Source organism: Lepidochelys olivacea, assembly GCF_965140295.1.
Source record: "Lepidochelys olivacea isolate rLepOli2 genome assembly, chromosome: 14".
Classification (NCBI taxonomy): Eukaryota; Metazoa; Chordata; order Testudines; family Cheloniidae; genus Lepidochelys; species Lepidochelys olivacea.
This window is the reverse complement of record NC_140424.1, coordinates 12835279-12851259: the sequence shown is the minus strand read 5'-3', so window position 1 is coordinate 12851259 and position 15981 is coordinate 12835279. Positions and strand designations below refer to the sequence as shown.

Sequence of the window (15981 nt, the reverse complement as noted above, 5' to 3'; positions counted from 1 at the left end):
CTTGTTCCCAAGTAAATAGCAATGTGCATATATTCAGTTTCTTGCTTGCAGAATTCCATAAAATGAACTGACATCCATTACCTTTGGACTTCAATGTGTCCATTACTGTTGCTTTAAGTCCCACTAACTTCCGAATTTGATCGAGTACAAACTATCACTGAAAATCCTTAAATTTGACAGTGACATTTTTTAAATAAGCGGTCATCTAAAATCCATGTTATTTTCATTTAATGTTTATATAACAGTGGCACTCTAGGATCCCCCCCACGCCCAAGAAGTGACGCCCTGCTGAGCTACACTATAAAGACACATGCGAAGACAATTTCTGCCAGAACAGCTTGAATCTACCACACTGTTTAGCCAACCTACCTCCAAAAGTAATGGAGCATCCTGACAGTGACTACAGGGTGAAAAAAGGACAAGGTAGTGCTGCAGAAGCAGGGATATAACTAATGCGGGGGTGGGGGAGAGAAGAGGGGAGAAACAGAGTGAAGAACAGAATCAGGATACAAAATTTTGCTGTTTCTAAAAGAGCTCAATACCAGGAGAACAGTGATGCTAAAACTTCAGCGGATTAACTTTATAAAAGAAGCAAAGTTACCACCAATGACAAGCCAGAACATAAAATCCAGAAAGACATTTAAAATCTTACACACCCTTTGCTGTAAGTAACTCAGCTACAGCAACTGAAGTTTATTTGATAAATTTTAGACTGCCTTCTAAATTTTGCTTAACAAATGAGAGATCCTTAACAAATCTGTACCTTATCAGGCCTTGGCGGTAGCTAAACCTTTTATTGTTAACTTTCCCCTGAGAAATACGTCAGTGCTGATGTTGGTCAAGTAATGTTTATGACTAATACTGGTTAACTTTAAACCTTTTCCCGCCACTCTTAGTCATTTTCATTAATAGGCTTCACATGAGTAGAGTTTAAAGCACACTGATCCTTTATGTTGTTGTGATTTTCTATTACATTTTTTTCTCCAGTTCTGTAATGTGACTGACTCCTATGACGAGTTCTCTAACTGTAGTTCTGCTCCATCTAGTGGGCTCTCGATTTTCACAGAATACAGAGGAACAATCAATGGAGTGCAGTAAGTCAAATAAAGGATTGATACTGAAACCAATAACAAGGTTTTTCTAGAAAACATTTTAAGTTGATAAAGAAGTTATGCTATTAGACAGTGTCAGCTGGATCCTCATCCTTTTCTGGTGCTATATAAATAATTTTTAATAGAGGCTGAATGCCTTGCTCAACTTCAAGTGAGTAATACCCAGAGTTTGACCATCTGATGTCCAGTTTAGCAATTTATGTGAAATTAGTAGGTGGTTTTCATTCATTCCTAGGAGACGGGGGGGGGGGGGGTGTCGTCAAACCACAAAGCCATTCCAGCTAGGTCCACCAGTACCAGACTTGCAAGAGTTGAATGGCATTGCACCAAATACCTCACCGCACTACGGGTTGATTCCTCCAGGGGAGGTTACACAGTCAAACCAATGGATATGACAGGCAGGGAGAAAACTGCCCTGTAACTGTCTGTGCCCCAATATATTGCAAATAAGACTTCAGCTTCTATTGCTGCAATTCTAGACCGCAACTTAGTTACACTTTTTTTTTTTTTAAAGTTAGTGCTCAACAAGAATGTTCTGAAGACCCAAGTGTTTTGTAGTTATTTTGTTGCACAATGGGGTTTAATCAATTTTCTACAAAACTAAGCAATGTGATATTTGCTTCATGAGGTTAGTGTTCTGAAGCAGCAGCACTTAGGGTTTATGTAAGAATACTTACATTCTAATAGGATATTGTACCCCACAAAATCTAGGCTCTTAAATTCAAATTAAGTGTTAGCTGTAGAAAGTCTTCCAGTACAAAAAGCAAGAGCTTTTAATTCCACGATATACTTATATGCAGTCCTATTAATTTAAGTGTTATGAGCAATTAGGGAACAGTGTTATTGCCTAACAGTCCAGTATTTAGTCATTTATTGGAGATCCAGGAAGCCTCAAAATTAGAGTTTAAATATGAAAATTTATCACTGGAAATATCACTTAAGCAAGTATGATTTGTAGTTTTTCTGAGAGTAAGCCTCTAAGATCAGGAAAAGATCTTATGCACAAGAGCTAAACTGCAGAATTATAGTTAAAACAATGGATAAAATGAATTAATTCTACAAAATGTGCTTCTAGTATGATGAAAGCGTACAAGACAGTTAATGGTGGATAACTTAGATTAGACAGAATCTACCATCTCAAAACAGTAACAGATATCTAGTGTGGCTCAATTGTCAAAGAAAACATAACATGATTTGGGCTTTACAGAGAATTTCAGAGACAGTGAATTTCTGCAGTAGACATAATTATTAGGGCCAGATTTACATTCAGTCCCATGAGAACATTCCCATAATAGGGAAGAGGTTTCAGAAACAAGAATGAATGAATGATTAAGGAGGCATTCTGATATTCAAAACCATGAAGTACAAAGAAAAGGCAAGGACGTTTGAAAAAAGCAATTTTGAATGTGTTAATGGTCTTATCTAACTCAAAAAAAAATCTGCAGTCAAACATTACTAAAGAGGGGGATTATATTATTTCTGCACTGTGCAACACTCCTATCCCAAAGCTTAAGTTGACACTGGGGATACACGTCAGAGTAAAGTTTAGCATAGAAGAGGTACTTGATCTCACAGAAAGTCATAACGTCGTCTTCAAAGAGTTACCACTAATTGAATGAAACCGTATCACATCCAAGAAAACTGCTATGCAATGAAGAGTGTGAAGGCAATTCCAGGCTAAAACACTTAAAGTTTCAAGTTGACATCTTGAATCTAAAGAATCTTCCCAAATGCTGCAAGATCTAGTAACAATTATGGTGCACCTTTATCTAAATATAACCTTCCTAAATAAATCAGAAATACAGTAGTCAGGGGCTAAATGGCTTCTTGAATTATATTCCTGTGCTCACACTAACATATACATGAATCCCTCAAAGATCAGTAAATGAAACCTTGGGCAAAGTTTTGAGAAGAACCAGAGACTTTCAAATGAGAGCATGTGAATACAGAGCAGCTGAGTTGAGATACGAGCAATAAGTACCAAGCATCAGTATTTTTGACAGTAGAAAACTTGCTAACACAGACTGCTCTGTTCCTTTTAAATTGGAAGTAGCAAAACAGTTTTAGGCTATTGCCACCTTCATCAGTTTTGAAAATTAACAACGATGAAGATACATAAACCATAAGATTTCTTCCCCCCAGTGAACAATCATGAATTTGTACATTATTTTGTTTGGAATGATTTTCTTGTATTTAGAACATTATTGTACTTAGGCCTGGTGTACACACAAAGCTGTACCACTATGTGTTAGGATATGCCTATACTATGGAGACTATACCAGCATAGCTATGTTGCTTGGTTATAATAGCATAACCTCATAGTGTAGACAGCCTACACTAAGGTGTTTTTCCGTCAGTACTGGAACATGACCTCCCCAAATGATGGTAGCTACATCAACAGAAGCATTCTTCTGTCAATACAGCTGTGTCTACATTGGGAGTTAGGTTGGCATGTACTAGTCAAGCATGTGTTTTTTTTCCCCCTCACACCCCTGACCAATGTAGCTGTATTGACCTAACCCTTAAGTGCAGACCAAACATAATGATCTGATTTTATACTGATTTAATTAAACTAGTGCAACTGTGTATGGTCACTGAGGGATTGTCTTCACTTACCAGGGTAAGTCAACATAAGTTACGCTACTCCAGCTATGTGAAACAACATAGCTGGAGTTGACGTAGCTTAGGTCGACTTACCCCAGTGTCTTCACTGCACTGCACTGACAGGAGATGCTCTCTGGTCAACTTCCCTTACTCTTCTCCAAGACCCGGAGTATCGGGGTTGACTGGAGAACACTCTGCTATCGAGCTAGTGGGTCTTCACTAGACCCACTAAATCGATCCCTGCTGCATCCATTGCAGCAGCATTGATCTCCCCGAGTGAAGACCAGCCCTGAGGTATGTCTAAACTACAAGTGCTACCGCTATGCCACTGCAGAGCTGTAGTACACATTTACTACAGTGATAGAAGGGGCGTTTCTGTCACTGTAGTAAATCCACCCTCGAGAGGCAGTAGCTAGGTTGACAGAAGAATTCTTCCATCAACCTACCTGCATCTCCAGTGTGGTTTAGGTCAACCTAGCTATGTCATACACGGTCTCAAATATTTCAAATCCCTGAGCGATGCAGCAAGGTCAATCTAAGTTTAGGTGTAGACTAGGCCTTATACTCATTTAGGGCTTGGCTACACTTACATTTTATAGCACACTAACTTGGTGGCTCAGGGGGGTGAAAAATCCCCTTGTGGAGGTGGATTACCAGGAGCGCTGGGAGAGCTCTCCTCCAGCACCCGCACGTGACTACACTCGCACTTTAAAGCACTCCCGCGACAGTGCTTTGAAGTTTCCAGTGTAGCCATGCCCTACGCTTGTGCTTGTAAATTTACAGGTGTAAGCTAAATGGATATAACCATTTTTAAGTGATGATAGTCCACACACACAAACTGTACTAGTTTAATTTAACAGATTTAGGCTAAATGGGTACAATTTCTGTATGTACACTAGCTTTTAGAGTAAAGGGGACCAGATGTTTTCAGCAGCCTCTCTGTCAACAGGAATAGATATCTAGGTATTTATACCACAATAACTAGAAGATCTAACAAGTTAAGCTAATATGGGTTCTCTTTGGTACCTTTTCTTTCATTCTCTTCAGCAAAACAGCTTATATTACTATCATCACTGTGAGAAAACTATGGCAGAAAGATAAGTCTTTCTGTCTTAAAGCCACGAAGATTTGTACTTATGTTGGGCTCTGGTGGCAAGAAGTTCCATAGGTGGAGGCAACTGCCAGAAAGTAGGTCCAATATCCCATCAAGATCACTATTGTCATAGAATGTTCCACTGTTTCCAAGAAACATAGCTGCTTTTCCCACCTACTCAGTGAGTTCAAAGATCAACCACACCACAAATTGATTCCTCCTTATTCCAAAAACCTCCATAACTCCATAATCCATAACTGAGCATGGGAGAGCCCATGTGCCCAAAGGAAAAACCAAAGATTTCTAGCCTCCACAAAATCCAATGACATGCAAGGGGAGCTCTGAGTAAAGCTTCTCCCACATTCAGTAATTAAGGATGTCAATATAGCATCTGAAGCCCAGTCTCATCTGACCTTATGGACCTGTGTTGGCCAATAAGTGGACTGCTTCATGTTTCAATTGAAAAATCTTTATTGGTGATGCAAGAGCTAGAAATAACAGTTTTGGGCTTTCCAATTGAAAGGCGAGTTTGCAGGCTGACCAGACAAATATTTTACTTGCAAACTAGACACAATATAGGCAAAGCTGGCAGAAAGTCCTATAGTTGAGGTTGTCTAAAACTTTCCATTATATAATAGTTTTAAGTCATTTATAACTATGCCAAACTAACTGTTCAGACTAAAATTTTCCATGCATGTGTCTGCCTCAACCTAAAATCCCTTGAAAATTTCAGCAAAAACAACTCAGCCACTTCTGAGAATGAGGCTAGGGAAAAAATACATTTTGCCAGTGAAATTCTTACAACCATTTTGTTAAGAAAAACTAGCACCTTTGTGATTGAAATTCAGAAAGGTGTGTTTCGCTGTCCATTTGAAAAATCCACCTACATTTCACCAAGTTATAAACCTCTGAAAACAGTCATTTGCCCATGCTCAGTGCATATATGCCTCAGTCTTTAATAAGGCTAAAGAGGATTTTAGGGATAATGGTAGCATGACAAATGGGAATGAGGATACAGAGGTAGATATTACCATATCTGAGGTAGAAGTGAAACTCAAACAGCTTAATGGGACTAAATCGGGGGGCCCAGATAATCTTCATCCAAGAATATTAAAGGAATTGGCACCCGAAATTGCAAGCCCATTAGCAAGAATTTTTAACAAGTCTGTAAACTCAGGGGTTGTACCGTATGATTGGAGAATTGCTAACACAGTTCCAATTTTTGAGAAAGGGAAAAAAAGTGATCCAGATAACTATAGGCCTGTTAGTTTGACATCTGTAGTATGCAAGGTCTTGGAAAAAATTCTGAAGGAGAAAGTAGTTAAGGACATTGAGGTCAATGGTAAATGGGACAAAATACAACATGGTTTTACAAAAGGTAGATCGTGCCAAACCAACCTGATCTCCTTCTTTGAAAAAGTAACCGATTTTTTAGACGCAGTGGACCTAATTTACCTACATTTCAGTAAGGCGTTTGATACCGTGCCACATGGGGAATTATTAGTTAAATTGGAAAAGATGGGGATCAATATGAAAACTGAAAGGTGGATAAGGAATTGGTTAAAGGGGAGACTACAGCAGGTCATACTGAAAGGTGAACTGCCAGGCTGGAGGGAGGTTACCAGTGGAGTTCCTCAAGGATCGGTTTTGGGATCAATCTTTTTATTACTGACCTCGGCAGAAAAAGTGGGAGTGTGCTAATAAAGTTTGCAGATGATACAAAGCTGGGAGGTATTGCCAATATAGAGAAGGACAGGGATATCATACAAGAAGATCTGGATGACCTCGTAAACTGGAGTAATAGTAATAGGATGAAATTTAATAATGAGAAGTGTAAGGTCATGCATTTAGGGATTAATAAAAAGAATTTTAGTTATAAGCTGGGGACACATCAATTAGAATTAACAGAGGAGGAGAAGGACCTTGGAGTATTGGTTGATCATAGGATGACTATGAGCCACCAATGTGATATGACTGTGAAAAAAGCTAATGCGGTCTTGGGATGCATCTGGAGAGGTACTTCCAGTAGGGATAAGGAGGTGAGAGGCACTGGTGAGACCTCACCTGGAATACTGTGTGCAGTTCTGGTCTCCCATGTTTAAAAAGGATGAATTCAAACTAGAACAGGTACAGAGAAGGGCTACTAGGATGATCCGAGGAATGGAAAACTTGTCTTATGAAAGGAGACTTAAGGAGCTTGGCTTGTTTAGCCTAACTAAAAGAAGGTTGAGGGGAGAAATGATTGCTCTCTATAAATATCTCAGAGGGATTAATACCGGAGAGGGAGAGGAATTATTTAAGCTCAGTACCAATGGGGACACAAGAACAAATGGATATAAATTGGCCACCAGGAAGTTTAGACTTGAAATTAGACAAAGGTTTCTAACCATCAGAGGAGTGAAGTTTTGGAATAGCTTTCCAAGGGAAGCAGTGGGGGCAAAAGATCTATCTGGCTTGAAGATTAAACTCGGTAAGTTTCATGGAGGAGATGGTATGATGGGATAACATGGTTTTGGTAATTAAATATTCATGGTAAATAGGCCTAATGGCCTGTGATGGGATGTTAGATGGGGTGGGATCTGAGCCACCCAGGAAAAAATTTTCTGTAGTATCTGGCTGGTGAATCTTGCCCATGTGCTCAGGGTTTAGCTGATTGCCATATTTGGGGTCAGGAAGGAATTTTCCTCCAGGGCAGATTGGAAGAGGCCCCGGAGGTTTTTCGCCTTCCTCTGTAGCATAGGGCATGGATCACTTGCTGGAGGATTCTCTGCTTCTTGAAGTCTTTAAACCACGATTTGAGGACTTCAATAGCTCAGACACAGGTGAGAGGTTTTTCGCAGGAGTGGGTGGGTGAAATTCTGTGGCCTGCATTGTGCAGGAGGTCAGACTAGATGATCGTAATGGTCCCTTCTGACCTTAGTATCTATGAATCTATATTTGCTAGAGGCTAAATGTAAAAATCTCAGAAGATTCCATCTGCACTGAACATGCTCCAGAGCAGTCCTGAAAGGGCTGAGCACTATTTTACTTGTCATTTCTTTCTACAGCCACAAGGTACTGTGGACCCAGAACTGAGAGACCGTCTCTTATGCTCCCAATGCTCCCTGGTGGTGTCCAGAAAGTAGAAAGAAGTAGGAATACATAGCAGTGAGAAGCAGAGGGATGGAAAGGCTAAAGGGAACAGGTGCAGGGATGGAAAGGAGCAGGGAGAATGGAACATAAGAAGGTAGGGACACAAGAGTCTTTAAACACTAGAGTGGACTCACCCATATAATACAAGAGAACCAAGAATTCCCAAGTCTCAACATTCCTCTGCTGTCAAGCAAACTGTGAAACCCACTGGCAAAAGATGTGTCGCAGCCTCCTCTAGTGGCTGGTCTACATAGATAGTGACTGAGGGCTTGTCTACACTTCCCCCCAGGATTGGCTGGCAGCAATCAATCCAGCGGGGGCTGATTTATTGGATCTAGTAGAGACGCAATAAATCGACCACCGAGCGCTCTCCCGTCGACTCCGGTACTCCACCAGAATGAGAAGCGTAAGCAGAGTCGACAGGAGAGCATCAGCTGCCAACTTACTGCAGTGAAGACACCACGGTAAGTAGATTTAAGTAAGACTACTTCAGCTATGGCTATTCACGTAGCTGAAGTTGCTTATCTTAGATTGACCCCATGCAGTAGCGTAGACAAGCCCTTAGTATTGCTACCAGTTACTCCACTGGATGAAATTGTAGTCATCTGTGCTGTGGTCCCTCTTCCAATCCACGAGGAAGTCAATATGGTTCTGCAAGGTATTTTTTTTATGTTAAGAGCATTAAGACTACAAATTCAAGTGTTCAGAAGTTATGTGCTAAAATTCAGATTCCTTTTGAAACTTTAACAAGGCCCCCTAGTGCATGTGTGTTATGATACAGTCTTTAATTATATGATCACATTCTATTGTCTCCAGGACTAGGGTGATCAGATAGCAACTGTGAAAAAACAGGACAGGGCGTCCAGGGTAATAGGCACCTATATAAGAAAAAGTCCGAAAAACTGGGACTGTCCCTTTAAAAACAGGACATCTGGTCACCTTATCCAGGACTCCGCTTCATTTAGTGCACAGGAAGGATGGTGCTCAGGAAAATGAATCAGTTGTGGAGTAAATAAGTTGGTTGCCTATATATCCTCTGCCTTATTTGCAGCAGAAGGCGTATCGTAAATAAGGCTGATAACTACAGGAAGGGAAAAGATATTGTTGTGGTTAAGGCAATTAAATGAATCCTAGAGAATTGAATTCTATCCCTGCTCTTCCACAGAGTTGCTACGTGATGGTGGGCATATTAAATCAAACCAAATGATGTTTCTCAATTTCCATATATACAACTTGATGGACCCGATTTGAAGAAGAGCTGAGGATCACAACGTAGCCAAAGTTGATGGGAGCTGCATCTTCAACATGTGAAGTGCTGACAAAATGCTAAGTACTCTTAAAAAAAAATTAAGTTCCAAGTTTCTCAAGCTGGGCATCCAAAATTAGTGGTCTCTTGTGCCAGTTTACCTTGGTTTCTTTGTTTCTCAATTCCTCCGCTGCAGAATGGGAATATCACCACAACCATACATCTCGCAGGAGTGTTGTGAAAATAATTTACTTAAGATCTCTAAAGCACTCAGATACTATAGTGATGAGCTCAGTAGAAAAAGCCCATGAGGAACCTAAAGAAACCCCTGTATTCATTGCAGTATTTGGATGGTATGTGGTAAATAAAACATGGGGCCACCCAGGATAATTATATGACTAACCATTTGAAGTATGCACTGGATGAGGCAGGGATCCTGCGGAAAGCATACTATATGACCATTTAATTAAATACACAAGCACAAGTGAACAACCTTAATTCCGGCATTTCCTATTTTTTGACGCTTGACTTTGCAACCTTAATGCTTTTAATGTACATTTTTTATGTAATTTGATTGTAGAAGTCACAGAAATAAGTACAGAATCCATGATTCCCTTTTATACGGTTACTCTGTAGATCTTATTCAAACCTGAAGTAACTTGCCCAAACTATAGAAGGAATTAAATGCTGGAATAGAAACTAAAAAGAGTCCATGTTTTCAGACCTGTTCTCAGCCACCATTAAGATTTGCAGCTAAAATTTCAACCCTCATTTAACCTTTTAAAAATTATTATACATACACACTACAGGGAGACTTCACGAATCAAGCTTCCAAAATCAGCCAACGCCCACTGATATTAAGGGTCAATAACAGTAAAAATATTATATCTTAAGTATACTCAGGTCAAATAGCGTTGCCACCTTGGGCTCTTTGTGAAGATGAACAAGTCAGGTCTCATCAGTTTCCTTCCTGTCTCAAATGTTCACTCCATGTCCTTTAGCAATGCTATCACAACAACATCCAGTAAGTAATGAAGTGTTACCAAATCTTGCCACACAATAAGCCCCTTTAAATGCACAGAAAGTTGAGGGAAGCAGGAGAAGAGAGAAAAGGAATGTAGCCAAAAAAGAAGCAGGTAGCAGTATCCAGGGAATTGAAAGGGGACATTGTGCCCCATACTTTGGTACCATAGGACAGACATCTAAATAGGTGTCTCAGCTAAAATGGGAGAGATGACACTAACACAGTATAATTAGACTACCTTATGAAATGAGAAGAGTTCAGAATGATGTGTATACCAGTACGATTTTCACAATGCCAACCTCTCAAATCATTTTTTGCAATCCACCTGTCATGTTTTATTTGTCAGGCATCAACTGAATTTTTTGTCCCATTCCTCTTTTACACTCACTTTCGATTAATCGTCTGTGGAATGTTTGCAGTCTTGTTTTCAAATTCTCTGTGCCAAGTTGGCCATTGATGTAGCAGATGAAAAACTCATTAAAGTTTGATTGGTGCTCTATTTAAGTACTCAAAAACCCAGTACTTCTAGCAAGATGTATACTTCAAAAATTTTAGAAAGGTTTGCTAGTCAAGTTTCTAATCCTTGAATTCTATGTTTCTGATGACTGCTGTTCTAAAAGCAAAATGCAATTCTCTCTCAAAAAACACTTACCAGTACTAAATTCTGCTTCTAGAACAAGCCTGTTTCCAAGCAATTAACATGAATTAACTTCCAAATAGAAAACTAATAACTGTTTTAGATAGCAACTATTCTGATCAGAAATGGCACTGAAACAGAATGCCAAGCCTGCACTGCCTCCAATAGCCTTAATGTGCCTACCGCATTAGAGATGCCAAATCCGAACAATCAGAAGTCTTCACATTAAATGTAGTAAAGCAACCATACATAAACTGATTATAGCAGAGACTAAACAGTATAAAAATGTGGCATTCTATGGTGTTATGTACTGTGAACACGTAACAAATGCATCTTGATTTAAAAAGACATTCTATAGTAAATGTAAGCAAGTCCATTTTTTAAAAATATATTAATGTTTGAGGGCTTTTTAGAAATCCAGGTACTCAGACTGAAGTTAGATATTCAGTCTTTAATTCAATTTTTGTAGGTTATTTTAAGGTTAAAAATTTTAAACACACATTAATAGTATTAGTTTGTCAGATCACTTCCAAACCCCTCATATTTCTTGCCTTAAAGGTGAAACATGGAGCACTCGATTTAGACAACAAAAACTGAATCAGCGCTATAAGAGAGGCAAAAGTAGAACTAAATTTAAACCACCATTCCTGAGTGTGCCACAACTACTGGCTAAAGAAATCCAATATTGTATAAAGATTAGTGAAGTGGCCTGATTTTAAAAGGTGCTGTGGACCTGCAACACAACTTTAACAGGAACTGCAGAGTCAGGCTGTAATTTAGCATTAAGAAGAGGCCAGACATGAAGCTAGCTTTCTCCATTAAGGCAACAATTTCCTCATGTAACTGCACAAAAAGGAATAAATGGAGTGATCTACCAGTCTAAATGCTAGACTACCACATTTTTTAGACAGATGGTAACAGGGGAGGAGTTAGAGTCCTGAGGTGAGCCTCTTCAGCTATACACAGCTGCAGCTTCTGACAGAGGATATCAGAAAAAAAATGCTCTGGCAGGCTAATACATACACCCTGTGCTGCTACAGTTACACTGCTTTAATATTCAAGCTAGCTAGATCAAAGCTACCTCAAGTATGCCTACACATGTGACAGTCAGACCTCTTACTGCAGTGCAGACATACCTAAAAGGAGACCTAACCCCCCCAAAGAAACTAGAAAAGGAAGATGGGTTTTGAATGAGCTAAGAGAGGCTGACCAGAATGTGTCAGACATTTGGAGACAGGAGGAGAAGGTTAAAAGCCATGAATGCTCTTTCTCCCAATTAAGAGATGGAGAATAAGCCAGACTCACCCCAGCTTTGGACAGAAAGGTTAAACCTAGGTAAGGAAATACGACTGTAGGTCTGCTATTTTAAATTCACTCCTCTGTTGCAAACCTTTTGGGCAAAATAAACCCTACTTTCTTTTCAAAAAGCTGTTTCTGTCTCCCTAAAAATATATGCTGTCACAGGTTCCCAAGAGGAAACCCTTGCCGAGACAAACCCTCATCAGACCTGCTGTATTAGTCAAGGTTGTTTCCAAATGGGTCTCCAGATTACAGCCACTGGGTGAGTGGCTGGATTGCAGGATCTCACTGCAGAGAAGTGGAAGCATGGGCTTAGCTTTTTAAAGAGATCCACTCAGGGGACTGGAAGAGGGTCTCAGTGGGGGCAGCCTACCCAGGGTCCGTGACACTGCGTTTACTTCGATAATTCTTATAGAAGTCTCTGTTTGAACATATCATATATCTGAGGCATGTACTCCTGCAAAACGTACTCTGCAAAGATCCGCCCATAATATTCTAATCCACCGAGGAGCAGGGTCTTTGTCTAATCAAAGTTTACACTATAGCAAAACTGGAAACACCACATAACTGTTTTTCTTAAATTGAATACTGGAGTTAAGATGATCTGTATCGCCCTCCTTTTACATACTTCAGAGCACAACACAACCTAGCTCTTCAATCTCTACCCTTGCTGTAGATGCATGCATGTCACTAAAAAAAGCAACATTCTTCCTGTGAGTAAAATTTTTTATGTGAGAGAGGAGGAAAAGAGAGCTACACATTACTCATGAAGAGAAGACAGCTACACATTACTCATTAGTATTACAGAGAAATCATCCACCATGAAAGAAGGAAAGCTGGCTGAGGAGAAGGAACAAAAGGAGACAGGAAGGAGATGGCGCAAAAAGTGTGTTTTAATAAGTAGCATCCTGCTTAAAAGGGTGGAAATTGAGAACCAGTGCCAAGTAACATAGCATCTCGACTGGCAAGGTTGCGTTGTAGCCCAGCATTAGGAACTATATCTATCACTACCCTTTTTAAGTCTTTAATGTAACATTTTTCATCAGTTTAAGCAAATTTTAAAGCACCGCACATCTTGATTTTGATAAGTTAACATGAAAAGAATATTCACATTAACGAGTTTGTAGAGCATTTCTATACCTATGCTATGAACACCACTAGATTAAAACAATCTTGGGACATTTAACGGTAGTCTAGACAAAACACAAATCAATTAAAATCAATCTAGTACCAAATATTGTAGATCCTTCATCTTCAACTTATGATTTGTAGGGAGTGTTTTGTTTTTTTTAAAACCTTCTGCACTTCAGTTAGCTAAAACAATCAAAGTGAAATTAATTTATTTTCATTTTCATGTAGTCCACAATCTTTGTGTTGGAAATAATGCAGCAAAAACATAAGCCAAAATATATTTAAATTAATTTTTTCAAGTTTTCAGGAAGACATTTCTATTAGTAGGTTGTGAAAAATGTGTATAAGTGTATTTTGGGGCTAAATTACCAGAAAGTATCCCTCTAAAGTGAAAGAGTTCTATTTAAAAACTAGTTTTCTGTAAATACTAGATCCCCCACTTAGGACAGAAAAGTAATTGAGCAATTCCTCTTTTCTCATTATAAAACAGGCTAATCAGGATTAGAGGTGAAGATGCTCTCACTTCTAAAGCCTCAGTTTACATTTCACTTAGAAGTAAACTTATTCCCACATTACTGACTTTAGCACAACAAACAGCTATTCTCCTACTCCAACAATATGCCACAATCAAGTTACATCAGTGTTTTAAGGTAATTGTACATAATAGAGTAAACTAGCGTAGAACAAAACATCTCTGCCTCCAGCAGAATAAACTAGACTAAGGAGGATGCTTCATTAGTGGACCTGTATTGGAAGAATGTATATCTGAAAGTTAGTCAAATGACTAAATAAAGTCTGCATTCAGTACTTCAGCAACTACTCGCAAATGCCATACAATTTTAAAAAGTATATTTCAATTTGTTTATCTTCATGCAATTGAGGCTTCTTTAAAATAACCCAAAATATTACATTTTAAGAAAAACAATAGGTTGAAATAGCTGTTTCCTGGAAAGACAATGGTCTAAGCAGCTCCAAATGTTCCAGAGACCCTTTTTTATCAATGACTAACACATTTATGATACTGAATCTCGTAGAAGCCATGGACACACCACATTTGCCCTTCTGGATGCTGCAGAAATACAGAACACCCTCCCAAAAAGCATTACTTTGATTATCAGACTGGAAAAATACCAGAATTCAAGGTTTATAATGGTGGTAATAAAACTATTTTCTGTTCATGCCTGGTCCAGCAAACTGGACAAGAAGAAAAATAGATATCATTAGGGCATCTGCACTTATTGCCAATCTACTGAGGTCAGTTCTGGCTGATTTCCCAAACTCTAAAAGGTAGATGGACACACCTAAAATGCCATCAACTTCCAAAAAGCAGCCTGTCATTCCTTACAAGAGATTCCTGCTCAAGCCGAGACAAGAGGAGAAAAGTAAACTAGGGAGGATTAGGAGTAGTAATTGGAAATGGAAGTGAGGAACTACAGATGGCCATTTTATGATGAGCGTGAACAGGAAAGTGGTGTTAATAAGAGAGGTCCAATACTTCTCTAGGCTAAATGAAAGCCACCAAGACTGCCACATTAAGAAAAAATGAGACTTTGCTCTAGAAAAAATATGGAGTCTCATTCATCTCCTGTTTGGGATTTCAGTGAGTTTCTCTTACATTCCTAAGTTTCGGTCTTTTGTACTTAAGGTATTTTCTCCTCTAATGTAATCATCTTGGGTCCTGTTATCATACATAATCTTTTGCCCTGGGCTCTGAAGGAGGTCAGTCTAGAATTTATTCTAATCTTTCAGCAGGCCACAGGCTAGGGCCCAGCACCAAACACACCCTGAAAGGTCTTCATAGCTAGAGCCCGGGAGAGTGGAAATGATCTCTCAGCAGACAACTGACGTTCTCAAAGAAGCAAGGTTGAAGCAGGAGATTCCAATAAAGAGCAAAGATGGGGGAAAATTTTCAGATTAAACTTTTTTGCCAAAAATTGAAAATTTAGGTCAACCAATCCAACCAATTGTTTCAGTCCAAAAAAGTCAGCATGTTTGATTGATATTTTCTAAACAAAATGTTATGACTTCATTTCAAATCTTATTTCAAGTTTATTAAAAAATTATGAAAGGTATAAAAACTGAAAACAAAATCAAAATGTTTCATTTTAGGTCAAATGAAACATGAATTTGATTTGTGTCAAAAAATTCTGAAGTACTTCATTTCACTTCACATCAATACAAAACAAAAACCTTTATTTTTCAGTTCAGTCACCAACCCCCGCAAAAAAAAATTTTGGTTATTTACACATGTCTCACACACTAAGGGCTTGTCTACACTACCCACCAGATTGGCAGGCAGCGGGTCAATCGAGCAGGGGTCAATTTATCGCATCTATATGTTGATTTATCGCATCTACTCTATCGACTGATGAGCACTCTCCCATCGACTCCGGTACTCCACCAGAATGAGAAGCGCAAGCCAAGCCAACGGGAGAGTGTCAGCTATCGACTTACTGCAGTGAAGACACCACGGTAAGTAAGATCCAAGTACATAGCTGAAGTTGTGTATCTTAGGTAGGGCTCGTCTACACTACCGCGGGGGGTCTAAGAGTCCTCTTAAAAGCAGAAAAGTGGAAAGAGTCAGTAATCAACATCAATTTATAGACTGAATGCTTTTTGCGCAGTAAGGCTATGTCGACACTACCCCTTAGGTCGGTATAACTTACGTCGCAAAGGGTGTGAATAACCCACCACCAAATGACA

General features: G+C 39.2%; 1 protein-coding gene across 3 annotated transcripts in view; it reads right to left on the bottom strand.

The window, feature by feature from the left end:
- Positions 1-15981, bottom strand: part of SPAG9 (sperm associated antigen 9) — a 105694-nt gene that overhangs the window by 78730 nt on the left and 10983 nt on the right. The window lies entirely within an intron of this gene.